General features: G+C 42.8%; 1 protein-coding gene across 3 annotated transcripts in view; it reads left to right on the forward strand.

The window, feature by feature from the left end:
* The first annotated feature begins 2,854 nt into the window (after positions 1-2,854).
* The window catches only part of LOC125041592 (D-aminoacyl-tRNA deacylase-like), a 34,524-nt gene continuing 26,901 nt past the window's right edge, over positions 2,855-10,477 (forward strand). Inside the window, exons 1-2 of one of the 3 annotated variants that reach the window (XM_047636641.1) lie at positions 2,933-2,985; positions 7,803-7,811. The gene's annotated coding sequence lies outside the window, so the exon portion shown is untranslated. Of the gene's footprint in view, positions 2,986-3,020; positions 3,267-7,802; positions 7,812-10,477 lie in introns of those variants that run through there. The other 2 variants (XM_047636640.1, XM_047636643.1) reach the window with 2 other exon arrangements.

Here is a 10,477-nt window from a genome sequence, read left to right on the forward strand (position 1 = left end):
AAAATTCTTACCTTGAGCGGCATCGCTGTGCAGGTCTCCCAGCCACAGAGGGAACGGTGATGTCAAAACAAACACTGTAGTATAATTACCAGGAAGCTTGTTACTTGATTGTCTAAACGGTGGTTATCAGAATATGATAGATACAAATGTATTAAAGAAATATATAATATATATTACAACTAACAATGATGCCTCACTAAAATTTTGAAGATCATCCAGACAAACGTTTATTTGACCATGGAAAGCAAAAACACACCCACCCCAACAGCTAAAGACTCACTTCAGACATAATTTACGTCCTGGTGAACAAAGTGATTCAAATATCATAATAATAAAGAGTTCAAAATGGCAGTAATGGGTGAAATCAACATGAAACTACGGCTGGCAAGGATGTGTCACGATCGACAATTACTAATATTTTATTCAATTTCAATATAGTATTCGCTTCCTCCCAACTTTCAGTCCATAATTGTGGATGTCGTACATTACTGATTACACTAATATCGGTATATTTTATTAGAAAAAATACTGTCCGATTTTCTATTTCTGTTGAAATATGGGATATCGGGGTAGCTGGCATGGTTCTATAATAAAATGTGTGGATTGGCTTTTCTGTTTAGTGTCTTCTTTCCCTGATTTTCTTCACTCGATTAAATTCAATTCAATCAAATATTCATAAAATCCACGACTATCTTTCGTGCGAAGTTCATCCAGGAGACTATTGTAAACGCTGGTCTTTTCTGGGATGATGTTTCTCCACGGGGAGACACTGTGTGACCAATCAACTATGTAGCTGACGGACACTCGGCGTAGCTGTCTAGGGATCCCCGGGAAAAAAGAAGAATAGTGTGCTTAACCGTTTGCAGTTTCGTTCAGCTTCTTAAATCGCCAGCGGCCCTCGAGGCCCAAGAGGTAAGTTTGTTTGCAGACAAAGAAGATGGCGATGTCATGAAATGATGTCGGTCAAGTGAAATTCCTTCAAAGAATTTTCTTAAAGTGAGGTGTTAATGTTGTACCAAAGTTAGCATCTTACGCTTCATGCACTCGAAAACACTTCAACATCGAAATGATTAATAACCATGATTTGTTTGGTGTACAGCAATTAACATTATTATGAATATAGCTTCTTCCGTCCAGTAATTATATAATAGCGGAAGACCACGACCACAAGTTTGTTAGTCACTTTAGTGGAAGAGCTTACATACAAATGATAAATTATTCCAGTACATTCATACAAAATCATAAAGAGAGAACGTGAAGTCTTCTCGAAATTTTGCTTTCTTTTGTGTTCACTATTCTTTTATTCTCCTGTTTTCCTGAAAATAGTAAAGGGCCTTCTCAATAACATACGGCATTCTCCTGCACTAAAAGGCAATTCTTAAAACAAGGTTCTTGGTTTAGGAATACACAGAAACATACAAGATATCAAAATAAGCCTTAACATTTCAAAGCAGGCTACTTCTTTTGAACCCGGAATATGCTAAATTCATTTCTGTAACTGTAATTAGATTTGTTTGAGAAAAATGTATACCTAAAAATATCTAGTGATCAGTGATATGTATATGTAGGGTGCTAGCCTTCATTACAGATATTAGAAAAGGCTCTCCTTTGTAGGCTTAATACCTACAGTACTAAGCTTTCTGGGATAACATTAAGGAGAAAGAAAAGAGGTAAACAAATAACATAAAACTGAATACCAAGATGATCGAAAATATTTCTACATGTAAATGCAATATATATATATATATATATATATATATATATATATATATATATATATATACATATATATATATACATATATATACACATATATATGTATATATATAATATATATATATATATATGTATATATATGTATGTATATATGTATATCAACCTACCCCTACTACTTGTACTCGGTTGAGTACAAGCATCCTTTGAACGAATTCCTTCCCTGATTAGCCCCATCCAAAACGCTCTTTGGAAGGATACATTTCGCACCAAGATCTGTATATTTTGAGTCGTACAAGATTTCGGTCGAATTTGATCAAATTGCCTGAAATTTTATTAAGATTTTCCATAATATCACAAAAAATCGTAGTTTCCATGATTGGTCCAGACAGAGATAAATGTAACATTGTAAAGTTCTCATAGAAGTTATCTAGAATCCGTGGGCGCTCCAGGTGGAACTTGACACGAAAACACAATAATTACGAACAGAACAGAATGTGTGTGTACTGTATATGTATGTATAACATACATACATATATACATACACATGCACACTTACACACACACACACACACACACACGTGTATAGGTATATATATATATATATATATATATATATATATATATATATGTGTGTGTGTGTGTGTTGTGTGTGTGTGTGTGTGTGTGTGTGTGTGTGTGTGTGTGTGTGTGTTTGTGTGTGTGTGTGTTCAAAATTATAAAGGCATACTTGTCTAACATTACTCTTCTTGTAATATAGTTGAACATCTTTATCATGTCACCTCTTTTTCTTCTTTCTTCCAAAGTAGTAAGACCTATTTTCTGTAAACTTCGTAGCTCATATATGTAAGAGCAGGTGCCCATCTTGTGGCTGCTCTTTGAACTCTTTCTAGTGTATCTATATCCTTTTTAAGATTGCACCATACCCAAGACTAGGTCTTATAATGGCTGTAATGACCTTCTTTACCATGTATGTGTGTGTGTGTGTGTGTGTGTGTGTGTGTGTGTGTGTGTGTGTGTGTGTGTGTGTGTGTGTGTGTGTGTGTGTGTGTGTGTGTGTGTGTGTGTGTGTGTGTGTGTGTGCGTGCGTGCGTGCGTGCGTGCGCGTGCAAGCATTCGTGTGCGCGTGCATGTATGTGTTCCACACCACGACACCGTGACAGTCGGCGAGCGCGCGCGCCCGCACCGCCGAGGGCCAGTGCGACCGAGTCCGATTCCGCGATCAGTATCGACGGACGACGCTCGGGTCGCCACGCTCGCTCGTCGAAGCACGTAAGCCTTTGCTGTTTTCTTCTCTCGTGCCGCCCTGGTGGGTTTCCCGTGGCAGGCTAGGGTGTCGAACACGCGTCTGCTGCCGTAGGAGTGGCAAGGGACGGCAGAGAAAATAGGAGTGGGAAATAGAGAAACAATTAAGGTAGTTGCGCCTGGACGCGCTAGGTGGCCGTGGGAAGCACAATGTAAACAAAATGTAGGATGGAGATCCTTTTCAATGCCGACGTCAGGACAAGATGCCAGCTGCTGACCACGTGACAGCACCTTTGCTGAGGATTGTGGTAAGCACGCAGTACATTTATGCAGAGGACGGGAAGAGACGGGGAAAAAGTTGGCGCTGAGTTGGGCACGGGGGCATGCGACCTTCACCTTGCAACCGAGTGCCAGGCTCAGGTGGCTGTCATGGCCAGTGGCAATTGACATCAGTGCCGTTGGCCGGGTCGGAAGGGCTCCTGAGGCCGGGCCCAGGTCAAGGCCAGTGTTGAGGGCCATATCAGGGGCGAAATGCCACAGGAAAAAGGGCGCCAGCCTTGGACGTGGCGTGCATGCCCGCCCATGTGTCTGAGAATTGTGGAAGGTTGTGGCAAATTTTATCATATCTTCATTGACTTGGTGCTTTCTAGATTCATTTGCATTATTGGAGTCTGTGGTATTTGTTACCGAGTGTTATGCACCGTCCAGAGGTGAAATCCGAAAACCAGGGTATCATGCGAACACAATAATCCAAACCTTGTTCATTCCCCAGACAGGGAGGCTTAACCCCCTCTGTACATCCCCTTTATTAGTACTTTGTACCAGCTTACAAAAAATGTGACGTTAAGAACTCTGGCTGTGTGAGGGTGTTGGGGACTTAATCCACGGTGATATGCAGCGGATATTTTTTCAGCATTTTGCAGTAAATGTGAGGCCACAGCAACTATACCTATGTTGTTCATGACTTTTTATTTTGCTCTATAAGATGGCAGTGCTATTTCTCTCTATCTCTGTGCATTTCTCTTGGTATCATTAAGCTGGTCTGTGATGAAGATGTCCTTCCCATTAGACTTACCCTTTTGCTGCATTTTCTTCAATTTGTGCTCTGACAAAGACCAGTAATCTTTCCCCATGTCTATTTTGCTAAGATATAGTGTGGCCTACTTCCTTATCTAATACAATGGAGGTTTTCAAGGTCTTTCTTGCCAGAATACACGTGATACAGAGGTTTATTGGTCTTTGTCAGTTTGCCATTAGGCATGGAGGCCGCATGGCAGGAAGTGTAGACCGACTGGTACATATCAGAATAGATGGGGTTCCCCTTATGAATTACCTTTTATGCACCAGATGGCACACTCCTCTTGCCTCAGCCCTCATATAGAGTTAAACACAGGTAACACTTAGCTTAGGTCAATCTTGAATTATATTTAAATAATTTTGTTGTGTATATAAACACTAGTATGAAAGATTGGTCAATCTTTATGGTATGGAGAGAGAGACGGACAGACAGAGAGACGGACGGACAGAGAGACGGACGGACAGAGAGACGGACGGACAGAGAGACGGACGGACAGAGAGACGGACGGACAGAGAGACGGACGGACGGACAGAGAGACGGACGGACGGACAGAGAGACGGACGGACGGAGAGACAGAGAGACGGACGGACGGAGAGACGGACGGACAGAGAGACGGACGGACAGACAGAGAGACGGACGGACAGACAGAGAGACGGACGGACAGAGAGACGGACGGACGGACAGAGAGACGGACGGACGGACAGAGAGACGGACGGACGGACAGAGAGACGGACGAACGGACATAGAGACGGACGGACGGACAGAGAGACGGACGGACGGACGGACAGAGAGACGGACGGACGGACGGACAGAGAGACGGACGGACGGACGGACAGAGAGACGGACGGACGGACAGAGAGACGGACGGACGGACGGACAGAGAGACGGACGGACGGACAGAGAGACGGACGGACGGACAGAGAGACGGACGGACGGACAGAGAGACGGACGGACGGACAGAGAGACGGACGGACGGACAGAGAGACGGACGGACGGACAGAGAGACGGACGGACGGACAGAGAGACGGACGGACGGACAGAGAGACGGACGGACGGACAGAGAGACGGACGGACGGACGGACAGAGAGACGGACGGACGGACAGAGAGACGGACGGACGGACAGAGAGACGGACGGACGGACAGAGAGACGGACGGACGGACAGAGAGACGGACGGACGGACAGAGAGACGGACGGACGGACAGAGAGACGGACGGACGGACAGAGAGACGGACGGACGGACAGAGAGACGGACGGACGGACAGAGAGACGGACGGACGGACAGAGAGACGGACGGACGGACAGAGAGACGGACAGAGAGACGGACGGACGGACAGAGAGACGGACGGACGGACAGAGAGACGGACGGACGGACAGAGAGACGGACGGACGGACAGAGAGACGGACGGACGGACAGAGAGACGGACGGACGGACAGAGAGACGGACGGACGGACAGAGAGACGGACGGACGGACAGAGAGACGGACGGACGGACGGACGGACAGATGGACGGACGGACAAAAAAACTAGACACACACACACAATTAGACACACACAATTAGACACACACACACACAATTAGACACACACACAATTAGACACACACATACAATTAGACACACACACACAATTAGACACACACACACACACACACACACACACACACACACACACACACACACACACACACACACAAAATTAGACACACACTCACTCACTCACACATAGATGGGGAACATGAAATAACAGGTCAACCATGCAAATGCTTCCACATTTGAAGTGCTAATGTTTATATCCTGAATGTAGAATAGAGAGCTCAGAGAAGTGAAGAGGGCCTTTGGTGATCTCAGAAACGTAATTACACACACACACACACACACACACACACACACACACACACACACACACACACACACACACACACACACACACACACACACACACACATACACATTCATATTCTGAAGAGAAACACTGTGTTAAGCACCAGTAGCATTGCCTGCATGTTTTTTTTTTTTCTTTAATTGAAAACTAGGTATTTAAGTATAACTACATGCACTAGAAGGTTCATGGTTATAGCTACAAAAATGTAGAGAGTTCATATATGTATTTATCTGCCAAAATGAACAGGTCTTATCAGAACATAAAAGTCTTAAATACAAATTAAAAAAGAGTTGGAAGTTTTTTATTTAGTCTCTCTGCACTGATTCAAATCCTTTAGGGGAAATTGTGTGATGCAACTCCAAGTTGTTTATTCTTAGGCTAAGATTCAAGAACTTTGTGGTACACTTAAGTATGTAAAAACAATAAAGAGGAATTTTCATATGCTTTCAGTGAATTAAACATACATAAAGCATATATAACTGGTTTGTTTATAGCTATATATACTCTTATATTTGACTGTGTTCTTTTTCTGTTGCTATTTCATCTGGGATCATCTCATAATCAGCACTTGTGCCTGTGTTGTCACAGATGGTGGATTTGTTTTATAATAGTTGGGTATTGAAAACTTTGGAAATGTCCAGCTTCATTTAATTCTTTGATATAGAATAGGCCTCGTAGGTGCAGCTGCATTGAGTTTGAGCCATTCTTAGCCATTTTGTGTTTCATTTACCCCTGTTCATGTCTAAAAAAAAAAAGTGCAAACATCAGAAATGGGTTATGATGCCAAAGTTGCACAGGAGATGCATAAGTAGGGTATCAGAGGAGTATTATTGAATTATTATAAGCTCTATGACAGTGGTAGGTTTTACAGAATGGCCAATCTAGCATAACCCAGAAACAAAGGGTGCTGGAGATCAGTGGGTCCTTTTAGTTCAGGGTTTTATCTTTGGTTATTAATTTCAGGTTCAGTAGAATTCCAATGATAATGAATTCAACCGTTGCTTATGCTGTTATGAGAATGGCTGAATTTCTGAAAGTGGTTCCCTTGGTATACTCATAATAGCTACAAAATTGATAAGGCTAGGTAAGTTTTAGGCTGAGAAGATTGAACATTACCTGTGTGGAAAAGAACAGACACCAAACTAACTGGACCCTGTAGCTGTTGAGATACGGAAGACTTTGTTGGGTTGCTGCATGTGTGATATAGTATTTATTGGTGCTTAGGCATGAATGATATTTACATTTGAAGTGAAGAGAAGCATAGAGATCTCATCTCAAAAATATTATGGCAAGGCAATTTGCCCACATTAGTATATCAGATGAATGTTTATTTATATGTCTAGTATTAAAAGTATGAAAAGTAAGCATCACTTATATATCCTCCAGTGATGATTAAAGAATTGCCCTTGCTAAGGTTCATCAATGCATTTTCTTGTAAGTATTTATTACTGATGCAGGTGTAAGAAACATCACTTATTTTCAATATTTTGTGGATAAGCTTTATACCTGTGTAGTAGATCTTTAGATTCAAGAGAAGCTTAAGGGGTAATGAAAGTAAATTACCAAAAATATTCATCTGTAATTGCTGGTGTCTGTGCTCTAGAATAGAAGTGCATCTAGGTTAACTGCTTTTAGTTTATTTTGATGGAAGTTGCCTATCTCTGTATGAGGTTCTGTGGGAAATTTTGTAGCTAATGACGTGAACAATAACTGAAACAGTGATGTAAGACTGCACACTGAATGGAAAATCTGTACATGCACATGTATTTCCGGTGATTAGTTGTAAAGTTTGGAAATGGAATTTCATGCACGTTTCCTTGGTTGCTGTGGCAGAGAAGTGATAGTGAAACATTACCTTATATTTGTTCAATACTCTTTTGCAGGTCGCACAGGTTTGTGATGGCTGTAGGCAAAACATGAAGACAATATAAAGGATTCTCAATATTGCACTTGGGACACCTTAATCATCATCCATGTGCATGTTCTGAAAACTATAAATGCACGTGACAGATTTCATTTGAGTGTTTTGCTCAAAGAACTGTGCAATAAAATTTGCCTGATTGCTTTGTAAAGAGCTAGAACCGAGTTAACATTGATGGGATCAAACAATGTAGACCTACAATAAACTACAAATATTGTATATGGAAATTGGCACCACTGCTTGTCAAGAGAGAAAGGCACCAAAAATGCAGTGAAGTGAGGAATTGAAATCATGTTATCAGCGTGAGATCTCATAAGATCTTGTAGATATTCATATGTAAGAAGGAGAGGAGACAGTGCACTTACAGAATAAAAGATGTCTTCTTGGTCAGCCAATTACTCTCGAAATGCATCAAGGACAAATCTGAAGTCAGCCTCTTCTTTTGACTACCAGCATGGGCATTCTGATAGCAGTAGTGTTGAAGGAGGCAAACCCTTTCGCTCTCAGGGGTCAGGCAAAGGATGGGACAGCAAAACAGATGGTACAGCAAGTTTTAGGCCAGAAGGACCTATGAATAATTACCCACAGAGAGAGGGAGCAGATTCAGGGCAACCCTTCAGAAGCTGGAATAATAAACCAGAGTGGAGAGTGAATGCAGGCAGTCAGGAAGGAAGTGGAGCCCCATTGCTTGCAAGCGGTCAAAACAGGAATGAGATTTTGCAAGCTTCTTTGAATTGGTTGCCTGATGTATCACTGGAGAAGAAAAGCATGGATTTGCTACTAAAGACACACCAAGATGTGGGTTTGCTGGGGCAGTCTACCCATGGTGGTGGATTTCCAGATAAGCCTTACAATTCTCAGATTTCTGATGTTGATGGTATGGGAAGTAATGGGAGGAACATTGCATACAGTAGCGTTGATCATGCTGCATACCAACGGAAGAAAACTAGTAAAGCTTTTGATTACCTTAAGACGTGGAGGTTGAAAATGAACATGCCCACAGATTCATTTATGGTAGAGAAGGAAATATCAGAACTTGGCAAAAGGCAAAATTCTGGTTCTTCAGTTGTGGATACATCACCTCTTCAAAATACAGATTATGCCCAGACTGCAGTAACTCTAGGATCCACAAGGTCAACTAGTGTAGATGAAAGGAGTTATTCAAGTAACTTACTTTCTAAAAAAGAATATGCAGCTCATTCGTCAGATACTCAGTTTGATCGACATTTGTATGGGTCATCAGATGGGGATTTCTCTAATGCAGATCACAATGTCAAAGGAGGAAGCAGAATAAGTGAGCCATCATGGAAGTGGAGGAATAATGCACAAACCAATCAGGTTTCGGGATACAAGAGGAACTATACCACAGTAATGACAAGTCAGACTTCATTAAAAACTGGAGGAGGAGACCCATCACCTTTATCAGGGTCACTTGAAGCCAAAAGACCAAGGATACCATTGTCATTTAATGAGAATCCCAGGCATGTCACCCAACAGTATGATGGGTCTTTCCAAGATCAGACGTTTGGACATGATAATGATTCTAATTCTTATAATTCTTCTGATTGGAAAAGTCAGACACCTTTTCCAAAGAGGGGAAGCTCAGATTGGCCCACTAGATCTGATGCTCAGAGCTTGGAGCCAACAACTGATAATTGGATTGGCTCACGTGGGCAAATCGAGTCTCAGTCTCCAAGAAGAACAAATGGAGGCAATTCCCCACAACAAACAAACTGGTCTGACTCCCCAGGATTGCTGCAGAGGAACTGTGGGGAGTCGTATCCTCGAAGATTGTCACCCAGAGGCAGGTCTCCCGAACAGTCATCATCATCAAGGCTTCTAAGTGCACCTTCCAGAGGACGATCACCAGGACCCATAACGTCCAAAGCAAGGTCAACAGGTGCAAATAGAGGATGTTCACCAAGGCTGCCACAGCGGTGTTCTTCTCCAGGGTCCGTGGCTTCTAGAGGGAAGTCTCCAGGTTCTTTCAGAGGAAGGTCTCCTAGGTTTTCTCCTAAAGGTAGGTCTCCAGTATTGTTGCAGAGAGGAAAGTCCCCTGGAATTCCATTCAAGCAAAGGTCTCAGGGCCCTTCTTCAAGAGTAAAATCTCCCAGGCCCTCATCCAGGGTCAGATCTCCAAGGCAGCACAGCAGGAGGTCAGTAAGCCCCATTGCTGACAGAGTGTCGTCTCGGTTGACAAGAGGAAGATCAGCAGGGTCCCAGAGGTCAGCTGATCGAGCAAGTAGAGGAAAGTCACCAGTTCAATCTGCTGGTGGCAGGCTTCAGTATCAGCATACTCGAGGAAGGTCACCACGAAATACATGTGATAGGTCACATGGTAAGTCTCCAACCATTACACAAAGACGGTCACAAAAATCATCTGAGAGATCCCCCATTGGTAGAAGAAAGTCTCCTGGGCATTTCAGGAGAAAGGGATCACCAGGAGATTTTGGCAGAAGCAAGTCACCAGGATTTGTTGGAAGAGATAGATCTCCTAGGCCTATAGGTAGAAACAGGACTCAAGAACATGTTGGCAGAGGCAGATCTCCAAGACAATTGAACAGGGAAAGATCCCCTAGACAGTTTGGCAAAGACAGAGTATCTAGATACATTGGTAGAGATGAATCTCCCAGGTAC

This window comes from Penaeus chinensis, chromosome 30 (genome assembly GCF_019202785.1).
Source record: "Penaeus chinensis breed Huanghai No. 1 chromosome 30, ASM1920278v2, whole genome shotgun sequence".
NCBI classification, from domain to species: domain Eukaryota; kingdom Metazoa; phylum Arthropoda; class Malacostraca; order Decapoda; family Penaeidae; genus Penaeus; species Penaeus chinensis.